The sequence below is a fragment of the Alexandromys fortis genome, unplaced genomic scaffold (assembly GCF_014885135.2).
Source record: "Alexandromys fortis isolate MF-2015 unplaced genomic scaffold, M_Fortis_MF-2015_v1.1 scaffold_9, whole genome shotgun sequence".
NCBI lineage: Eukaryota > Metazoa > Chordata > Mammalia > Rodentia > Cricetidae > Alexandromys > Alexandromys fortis.
In genome coordinates this window covers 453,601-464,751 of record NW_026067892.1, presented here as the reverse complement: position 1 = coordinate 464,751, position 11,151 = coordinate 453,601, and positions in this window count along the sequence as shown.

The following is an 11,151-nucleotide window of genomic DNA, read 5'->3' as shown; positions in this document are numbered from 1 at the left end:
GAACCCGGGTCCTCTTAACCGCTGAGCCATTTCTCCAGCCCCGCAGACCGCAGACCGTGCTCTTAACTGCTGAGTCACCTCTCCAGTACCCCACCATTTCTTGATACAGGATTTCATTTAGCTCCCAATGACCTACAGCTCAGTAATGCAGTGAACCCCTGGTCCTCCCCCTCTAGTCCTCCCCGTCCAGGCCTCACCTGCTGGGACTGCTGGACTACACCCCCAGCTCTGACTCTGTTCATTGTTCCACACCGAGTTGGCTTTGCTATAGGTTGACAGGGTGTGTCCCACGCACCGTGAAGTCAGTCCCTCCTGAGATCCCCGTCTTCAGAAAACTGAGGCGGGGAGATCTCTGTGGCGGGAGACCAGCCTGTGGTGGGAGACCAGCCTGGTCTACACAGTGAGTTGCAGGCCAGGCAAGGTTACAAGAGAGTGCCTGCCTAAAAAAAATAAAAAACCAAGTAAGAGTATGAGATGGCGAAAGGTGCCACCAAGAATGACAAGCCGAGTTTGGTCCCCAGAATCCTACTAGAAGGAGAGAACGGACCCCAGGAGAGGTCTTCTGATCTCCACGGCACATACAGCAAACAGTAATCAACAACAACAGCAAAACCCCAATAAACAAGAACCGTGGGAACCAGCACAGACTTGAGGATCTGAGATGACCTAGGGAAGAGTACAGACGGGGCATCAAACATTTGCCGGCTGGTCAGAAAGGAGATATGGAGGTCCTGCCTCAGGGGTGTCCAAGGAGGCTGGAGGCCAGAAGGGGGGGGGGGGCTGGAGAGGGCTCGGCAGGGCTGGGTGAGGCTTCTGTGAAGCAGCTCTGGACACCACTAGGGGCCTGGCCCTGATCAGAGGGATGGGGAACGCACCTGTGTGTGGCGGCTGGTTTGGAATGAAGCCTCCAGCACCCCAGGGCCCAGCACAGGTAGAACTGACTGAAGAGCTCACAGGAGGAAGTGACTGACAGACTGCCCCAGTTGCCCAGGTGACCTCGGCTGGGCTGAGGCCAAGCAGACCACGTGACCTCTTCTGCGGGCGGAACCCGGCCGCAGTTTTCCCGAGCCCTGTGGTTCAGCCTCACGAGGAAGCATTTACCATGGCAGCAGGAGCCATCTCAAGACTCAGCTGGGAGATCTCCTTGAGAGCTCGCTCAAGTGTGGGCAGCACCAGGCAGGGCTAGGCTGGCCAGAGGCCAGGTGCTCCTTCGCATGGAGCTGCCTTCCCCACAGTGAAGGCGCACGGGTCATGCTGGCCTTTTAAGCACGTTTTTTGTGAAGACTATTGTTCTTCCCAATCCATGGCCTCTCTACTTGGTTCATTTTAGTGCTGCGGCGATCTCCAGCCCCGCTGTGAACTACAGAGCCCAGGACGGGAGATAACAGACCAGCTGTTTAGGGGCTGGAGACAGGCTCAGAAGGTAAGAACACTTGCTGCTCTAGCTAAGTGTTCAGCTCCCAGGACCCACACGGGTACTCACAGTTGCTCATAAGTCACGCTCCGCGGAATACAACACCCTCTTCTGGACTCTGCTTCACCACCCTCCAAACCCACAAAGGACAATAATAAAAACAACTGACTATGGAGACAAACACCTTTAATCCCAGCACCCAGGGCGCAGAGGCAGGTGGATCTCTGTGAGTCTGAGGTTAGCCTGGTCTACAGAGTGAGTTCCAGGACAGCCAGGGCTGTGTAGACACACACACACACACACACACACACACACACACACATTTGGAGGTAAGTGTATTAGTCAGGGTTTTCTAGAGTAACAGAACTTATAGAATGAATATATGTATATTCATACATTCATAGATATAGAGAAAGAGAGAGGGCGAGAGGGGATTTATTAGGATGACTTACAGGCTGTGGTCCAGCTCATCCGACCATGGCTGTCTTCTAATGGGATGTCCAAGGGTCCACCATCTCAGCTGGTCTTCAGTGGTGCTGGAACCCTGGAGAAGTTGGGCTCTAACGCCCGTGAAGGAACGGACTTGCTATGGGGAGGGAGGGCAAGCAGGTGCAGAGCACACGCTTCTCTCTTCCGTGTCCTTATACAGGCGTCCAGATGAAAGATGTCTTCCCACCTCCAAGACCCAGATCAGAAGGGCTCTTCCCATTTCAAATTCGGCAAAAAAAAAATCCCCACAGGTGTGTCCTGTTTGGGGGTTTTAGTTAATTCCCGGTGTCGTAGGATTGACAGCCGCGAGTAGATGCCACAGTCCGTTGCTCTAAGATTTCAGTCCCAGGGCTGGAGGGATGGCTCAGCCAAAGCGTGTTGCTCTTTTCTCTCTTCCTCCTGCTGTGAAGACAGGTCTGGTTGCCTGACTGACTTTCAACAAGACAGAAATAATGATTCTGAAACCTTGCCCATTCTGGAGACATGCCCTTCTGAGCCTGTGAGGACCGCCATTATTCAAATCAAAACAGCTGATGGACGCGGCTACTCGGACAGATTCTCCCAGAACAATGACAGACTTTGTAATGACAACGAGTACATCGTGACTGTTGTAACCTTTCGTCTTCGCTCCAAAGGCCTCTAATTCCCTTTTTCTCCCCCAATAGCACCGGCCGAGATTGCTAGTATCGTGTTATCTAAGGGCAGCAGTAAAGGCTCCCTCAGCGCTCGCGCGCGTGTGTGTGTGTGTGTGTGTGTGTGTGTGTTCACACATACTCATGCACACACACATGTCTCACACAGCATGGACGGAGGATACCTGCAGGCATCAGTGTTCACCTCCAATCACGTGGGTTCTTCGGACCAAACTCAGATCACTCATGCCAAGAATGGCCGTACACACACCTTTAATCCCAGCACTCCGTGGGCAGAGGCAGTGAGCTGAGGCCAGCCTGGTCTACATATCCAGTTCCAGGTCAGCCGGAGCTACATGGTGAGACCATGTCTTAAACAAACAAAAGATGTATGCTGTCAGGCTTGACAGCAAGTGCCTTCACCTGATGAGCATCTTATTTATCAGGACACGGTTTCTCTGTACAGCCCCGGCTGTCCCAGAACTTGCTCTGTAGACCAGGCTGGCCTCAAACTCAGAGATCCACCTGCCTCTGCCTCCCAAGTGCTGGGATTAAAGGTGTGTGCTACCACTGCCTGGCACCCCTGATCTTTAAAAGAAAATATTATTTCCTTTATGGGTTTGGCTTGAACTACAAGCATGTCTGATGTTTCCCAAGGTCTGAGTCAGATTCCCTGGAATTGGAGTTACAGGCAGTTGTAGGCCACCATGTGGACACTGGGAATCAAACCTGGGTCCTCTGGAAGAGCAGCTCCTAATCTCTCAGCTGGCTCTCTTCCCTAGTCCTTCGCCCGTTGCTCTTTAAAAAGAAGAACTGGTTGGGGGGAGGGGGAGGGAAATGGGAGGCTGGGAGGAGGCGGATACTTTTTTTTCTTATTCTCAATAAAATAAAAAAAAAAAAAAGAAAAACTGGTATTGGGAATTCAAGGCCTTGCAAATGCTGAACACGAGTTCTGCTGGTGAGGATTGTCCTGGCCCCTTGCTCCGGATGTTTTTCTTTTTGCACTATTTATTTATTTATTTATTGGTTTTTCAAGACAGGGTTTCTCTGTGGCTTTGGAGTCTGTCCTGGAACTAGCTCTGTAGACCAGGCTGGTCTCGAACTCACAGAGATCCACCTGCCTCTGCCTCCCGAGTGCTGGGATTAAAGGCGTGTGCCACCTTCGCCCGGCTTATTTATTTATTTATATTCTTTTGAGATACTGTCTTTCACTGTAGCTCTGGGTGGCCTGGAGCTCACTATGTAGGCCAAGCCACTCTTGAATGCTGGCAGTCCTCTGCCTCAGCCTCCCAGGTGCTGAGACTACAGGCCTAAGTCACCATGTCAAGCAGCTAAATTTTTCTAGAGGAATAATCTTTACCTGAAAACACAGTGGGATGTCTCCTATTCACTCTGCCAGGGCAGACTCTCTCTAGGGTGAAGGCGTGTAACTCCCATGAGAGCCGGGCGCTTCGCACCTCACACGTGTGTTGAGGTCTGAGGACGATCTGCAGTGTGGGACAGAAGGTAATGTTGGGAATAAACAAAGTCTGAAAGCGTGATGTCTCTGGAAAACTTAATATAAGCGTGTGTGAGTCATTAGGACATCTTAAATAGCTGAGCTCTGCATGGATGGAGAATATGTCCAGGTTTACCTAGAATGGGGGGGATGTTACATAAACAGGGATATTTAATAATGCAAAGCTCATACGCTTTAGCCGGCAGCTGTCCTGCCAGGAAGCATGCCAGGCTTAACAGAACCACATCTGAGTTTCCCTTCCGGGGACACTTGTGGCTCTGACTTAGGAACGGCGGTTACAGTCCAGGCACTGAGGGGCTGGCTCAGACTGCAGGGTTCCTTTCAGCCTTCAATGTGCAGGGTATAGGTTGTTCTCTTGGGCTGAAGTCTGGCGTGGGCAGCTCCAGGCAGCTCGCTGGCTCCAGGCTCCTGTTTTCCCTCTGCCATCTCCAGCGTGTGACTTCCTCAAGGTTGACACCCTACTGCGGCCGCTGCCCCACATCCACGTTCTGGGCAGGAATAAAAACGGAGCCAAGTCAGCCTTCCCTTAAAGCAAACGTCATGGGGCTGGAGAAGTGGCTCAGCGCCCACACGATGGCTTACAACCGCGTGTAATTCCAGCTTCAGGGAATCCAGGGTCCACACTGAGACGCATCCCAACCTCTCCCAGCCCCCTGGCCTCTAAACCCATTTCTACTTTTTAATTTGAGACAGTCTTGTTAAGTGGACCAAACTGGGTGTGAACCTCCGCTGTACCTCAGACTAGCCTTGAGCTTCTCAGTCTCCTGCCCCGGCCTCCCGAGCAGCTGGGGTTCCAGGCTTGCACCGTCTGGCCCTGCTTCTCACTTCATTCTTATTAGAGTGCAGTCCAGAGCAGAACAGGGGAGGCTTGAGCTCAGAAGCAGGCCGTTCTGAACACAGCGGGGCTCAGCGTCTCCCCAGGTGAGCTCCCAATGACTGTGTTCCACCCTCTGCAACCTGAGAGGTGGGGGCCGTGAGGGAACGCCTGGGAACTCAGGTCATCCTGCATCTGTACTGTACTGGAGGTGCCCGTGCCCCTTCACTGCAGCTCGGAGGATGGCTGACAGTCTGGAAGCTGTAAGACGTGTGAGAAAATGCTGTTAAGGACCAGCTGGATTCTGCACATCTGACCCCATGCCAGCACACGCCAGAGTACTGCGGTGAGCGTGGGAGCGTTGCCATTCAGGGCTGTCTGTCCACAGCACAGATGTTCCTCGGAGTGTGGAGGGAGTGTGCATCGCAGGAAAGGCTTGGGGGTGCAGCAGGCGTGGGGGGCCTTCTTGGGGCGTGGAAGCCTTTTCCTCACACCAGACAGCACACGCAGAGAAGTGCAGAGAGGCCACTTTTACCTACAATCAAGTTGTTCCTTCAAGAAGAACTTTGCAGGATATAAAGAAAAACAGGAATGGGGCTGGACAGAAGGCTCAGAAGTTAAGAGTATTGGCTTCTCTTGCAGCGGACATGAGTTCAATTCCCAGCACCCGCCTGGTAGCTCACACCTGTCTGCAACCCAAGTTCCAGTGGATCCGACTCCCTCACAAAGACATACAGGTCTAATGCCAATGCACATAAAAATAAAGAAATAAAAAAAAAAAAAGAAAGAAAACAGGGATGGAGGAGAAAGGGCAGAGAGACGGCACAGTGATGAAAAGCACCTTCCGGTCTTCCAGAGGACCCAGGTTTGAGTCCCGGCACCACACGATGGCTCCCAACTGTCTGGAACTCCAGTTCTGTTGTGCTGACGCCCTCTACTGGCCTCTGTGGGTACTGCATGCACGCAGCACATGGATATGCTCAGCTAAAACACCCAAACACGTAAAAGTAAAGAAAATCTTCAAAAACATGTCAGGCACAGGGGTGAGGCTGCAGTCAGCAGGGTGTTTGCCTAGTATGCACGACGTCCTTAAACCAGGCGTGCTGGTACGTGGCTACCCCCTCTGCAACTAGAGGCGGGAAGATCAGGAGTTCAAGGTCATCGTCAGCTACGTAGTGAGTTCAAAGCCAGCCTGCAGGAGACCTTGTCTGAATCACACACACACACACACACACACACACACACACACACACACACACACACACGATACAAGAGAGGAAGCTCCCCTTGCAGAATGCTTATTGCGTGAGGGCAGCAGCTGGTGTCTTAACAACCTTCTTCCCACCGTGACCCTCACAGGGAGAGATGCCCCTAGGTACTGAGTGCACAGCACCCTTCTCCTGGGCATGGGTGTCTCCGTGTGGTACGTGTGGGCAGCCAGGGGTCCGTGTCTCGTCCTGACTCATCAGAGAAGCTTTCCGGGTGCAGGGAACCCTGGATCTCAGAGCCCATCACAGTCCAGACAGCAGAGAAAGCTGGGAGGCACCATGGAGACGCCGCTGTGGGTACCGGAAGGGAGAAGGGAAGATGAGTGAGGGGACTAAGAAGGCCGCCTTGACTGACACAGCGAGATCATGCTGTGAGTGGATGAAGAAAAACACCTCGCTTCCTCAGAACTCCGGTGGCTAGGAGAGCGGTAGCCTGCAGCTGATTCACTCCGAGCAGAGGTGGCACGCGGCCTCCTCCAGGCCTATGGGCTGTCTGCGCCTGCGCAGCTGCTCAGCTCCACTGCTGGGGCCCAAGAGCAGCCACGTAGACACAAAAGATTGTGATCTGACAGGTTTGTCCACCGTGGCACTCTGCCAACCTCTGCAGCAGAGGTCTAAGGGAAGGGTCTTGCTACATTGGGTTTCTGAAGAGACATCCCACAAGAACAGAGTCGGGCTAGCCCAGGCCCCAGCGGGACCCAGTAGGAGATATAAGGGCACCCTGGGGCCAGGGTTCTGCCATCAGGTAGCTGCTGCAGGACTGGCACCCAATCAGGGGCCACTGGGTCCTGTGCAAGAGCAGAAAAATGTGTGTCTCAATAAGCATAGTTCTTTTTGAGACAGGCGCTCATACTGTAGCCCAGGCTAGCCTGGAACTTACAATATGTCTGAGAATGCCCATCTCTGATCGTCCTGCCTCTACCTGCTGACTTCTAAATTCCGAGGTTACAGATACGTTAGACCACGTGAGTTTCACGTTGTAGCCTTGGCCTCCCAAGGGCCAGGATCACAATCATTAGGAAACACATTTCAAGTTTGATTGATGTGAAAACTGTATTCTTTTTGTTTTTAAGATTCATTTGTTTATTTATCAAGTGGTATTGTCCTGCCTGCATGCCAGAAGAGGGCACCAGATCTCATTATAGATGGTTGTGAGCCACCATGTGGTTGCTGGAAACTAAACTCAGGACCTCTGGAAGAGCAGCCAGTGTTCTCTTAATCCCTAAGTCTTCTCTCCAGCCCCAAAGAATTATTCTTTTCTTTCTTTCCTTCTTCCTTCCTTCCTTCCTTCCTTCCTTCCTTCCTTCCTTCCTTTCTTTTGGTTTTTCAAGACAGGGTTTATTTGTGTAGCCCAGGCTGTCCGGGAACTTGCTCTATAGACCAGACTGGCCTCAGACTCACAGAGATCCACCTGCCTCTGCCTCCCAGAGTGCTGGGATTCAAGGTCTGTGCTACAACAATACCCAGGTCACTCTTTTCTAAACTGTTGAGTCCCTGCTGTGCTGGCTTCCAGCTTGAGGAGCATTTCCAGAGAGCTGGTCTAAGCCGGTGGTCAGAATCTCTGGAGTGGAGCTGTGGGTGATCTTAACAGGGGTTCCAGGGAGACCCAGTGGGAACCTCTACTGCTTAGAAGTAAGAAACCAATAGACATACCGATATGAAGATTATGAAAATATCCTATGAGACAGGAAAAGAGTGTGGAGCCAGAAACTGGAGGGATCAAGTGTCCCAATAACAATGATGATGGCCATCCATTCCTACCTCAGAGAATGTTCTGGAAGGGGGGTTCTGATTTGTCAAGGTGCTGGTTCCATTTTTTAGAGCCAAGTGGTCTAAAACAACACATGCATGTTCTTAGAGATTGAGAGGCAAGGGTGCACATGTGTGTGTTTGCATTTGTATAAATTCTTTCTTTCTGAGGCAGGGTCTCTCACCAGCTGGAACTTACCAAGTACACTAGGTGAGCTGGCCAATGAGCCCCAGAGATCCAGCTGCTACCATCTCCCAAGTGCTGGGATTATAAGTGTGCATGCATCACCCTATTTGGCTCCTCCCGCACCTTTGAGTGAGATAAGGTTTCACGATGTAGCCCTGGTTGGCCTGGAACTCACTATGCAGACCAGACTGACCTCAGACTCAGACAGATCCTTCTGCCTCCATGTGGGCCACAATTGGCAAATCAGCACTCAGGCCCACACTATACCCACTCCTGTGGGATCTGGCACCCTCTTTTGGTCTCCACAGGTGCTGCATTTAAGTGCATAGACACACGTTCATATAATCAAAAGTAACACAAACCTCAAAAGAAGAGGCCCTTCCAGAAGGTGTGAGCAGTAAGCTCTTCATGGACGCGTGTGAGTCTTCACCGTGCTAGGCTTTCTTTTCAGCGATGCAGCAGCTCAACAGTCACCCACGACCCTGGAAGGAGCCCTTTACTATGCATGGCAAGCTCACGGGCTCAGCAACTTGGCCTTGGGTGGAACCTCTCCTTGGCATAGTGTTGGTTCTCTATCTATCCTGGGTATAATGTTGGTTCTCTATCTATCCTGGGTATAGTGTTGGTTCTCTATCTATCCTGGGTATAGTGTTGGTTCTCTATCTTGGGAAAGTTGTTTGCTCATTACTTCCCAGGAAGAGCCATGAAGCAGCTATCCACTCTTCTGATCTGTTACACCTGCTCCTGTGGGGAGAAGAGGGAGAGACCTGTATCACAGACTCCAGTTACACAGCTTTGGTTGCTGTCTTTCTGGAACCCACCATCTCAGTGAGCAATATCTTCGGGGTGTAGCCCTGGCTGTCCTGGAACTCACTCTGTAGACCAAACTGTCCTCAGAATCGAGATCTGCCTGTCTCTGCCTCCTGAGTGCTGGGATTACAGCTGACTCTAGGCTTTTAATAGCCAAAGAAGTTGGCCAGCAAGAGGATGGGGTGGCACTGCCAACATCACTGGACAGGAGGCACAAGAGCACAGCCTGGTATGCCCAGAGCTGCCCTTTGCCCTCCCCTCCGACATGCCCAGGTGTAGGAGGCTGCCTGTTGGTGGCACCCACCTTTCCTGTTGTCTTGTCCTGAAGAGGGCGCTGTAGACTCTTGGAGGTGGGGCAACCTTCTGTGGCAGCACTGTTAGTGGGGACGTTAGCACTACTGTTGTCTCCCCTAAGCTATCCTTACTTTTCCCACAGGATTCTTGTTCTTGGGTAGCTGAACCCAGTTTACCACAGAGCCAAAGAGGCAAGTCTCATTGAACAACTGCCCGGCGCCGCTATGCAGTCTGCTCAGCAGTTTCACACTAAGAGTTGAGACAGAAATATGTGGTGTGTTCTGGGGAATGGTGGGTTGAGGAAACCTCGGAATAATAAGAGGAAGGCCTTAGGAAGGAGCTTTGGCCAGAGCTGGCCAGCTGTCCATAGGCAGTTTCCGTGTGAGACGGAGGTCGGGGTGCTGGAGAAGGAATTGCCCCTCTGCACCTAGAGGCCAGTGCCTGAGGGCAGGTAATCTTTCAAGCCTGGGATTACATGGGGCTTTTGCCTTGTTTTCTGAGACAGGGTGGCTATCCTGGAACAGGTCAGGCAGATCAGGCTAGCCTTGAACTTGTAGCAAGTGTTGGGATTACAAGTGTGTACACCCCTCACACCCAGCCCTTATCCTAACCTGTGGCCTAGGGCACCCCACCTTTCATGTGAATGAGGATGGGATGAGCCATTCCCGCAGGTCTGCGTGTGGCCATCAGCAGCTGCACCAGCCTGTGCGTGGAGATAGGAAAGTACAGGGAGAAAGGGAAGGTGAGGACTGAGGAGCAGCCCCGCTGATGCCAGGGGCAGGAGAGGAGATGGAAGCAGACTCTAATGTAGAAAGAAAGCCTCCTTCAGGACCTCCTCCTAGCCAAGGCCCTGGAGGGGAGTGGACCTCCGCAGTCACATTCCGGCAGGACCGAATCACACTGCCTTCCGAACTGCCTGCAAAAAGGCAGCAAGCCTGGGAGGGGGAGGTTTATGAGTCTCGAAACCCTGCGAGAGAGGTGAGAGAGAACATCATAAACCTAGAATTGCTAGAAAGCCAAACTCCTCCTCTGAACTGCCAAAAATAGAAAGTGGGAAGTCAAATGAATAGCAGTGGGAATGACAGAGAAAACGGGGCCATGTGTGCATCCAAAGGTAGACAGTCACAGTCACTGGGGACGCCCTAGGAGCCAGGTGCTGAGCTAAGCCAACCGCACTTACGGTTTCACTGTATCCCTGTCATAACCTGAGAAGGTGGCTCCCGTCATCGTGTCTTCACAGTCAGGGAATTCTCCAAGTCACTGGTCCAAAACTGCCTAGTGAACAGGGGCGGGGGAAGGGGCGGTGGTCAGTCAAGATGGCTCAGCGGGCAGGAGCACTTGTCTGTCCATCAGCTGACAACTTGACCTCAGGATCCACAGTGGAAGGAGTGACTCCTGAAAGCCACCCCCGACCTCCACACACACTCTGTCTCCTGAATACACACATGTACACACTGATGCATACTCACACGTGTGTGTGCACACACATACACACAATCACACATGTGTGCGCACACACATACGTACACAGACACACACAGACACACACTCACAGATGTACATGCACACACAAACATACACACATACATACACACAGAGACATGCTGACACGCACACAGACATACAGATATACATACACACAGACACATACACTATGTATGAGAATGTAGTAAGAATTGAGGGAGGGGGGCTGCAGATGGCTCGGTGGTTAGGAGCGGGGACTGCTCTTCCAGAGGTCTGCTGGCCAGAGCAAGGACTCTACCAACTACACCTTATCTTTTCCCGATCTAGAAACTTCTGCTGTTGTCACTGAGAACTCAGAGCTCAGGACACACCTTGCACCTGCTCTGCCACTGACAGTCCCATATTCTTTAAAAAGAAGTGATGCTCACAGGTCTTCTGGAAGAGCAGCTAGTTCTATAAACAGTTAAGCCAACTCTCCAGGACTCTCTTTAGAAGACTTTTTTTTGTTTTT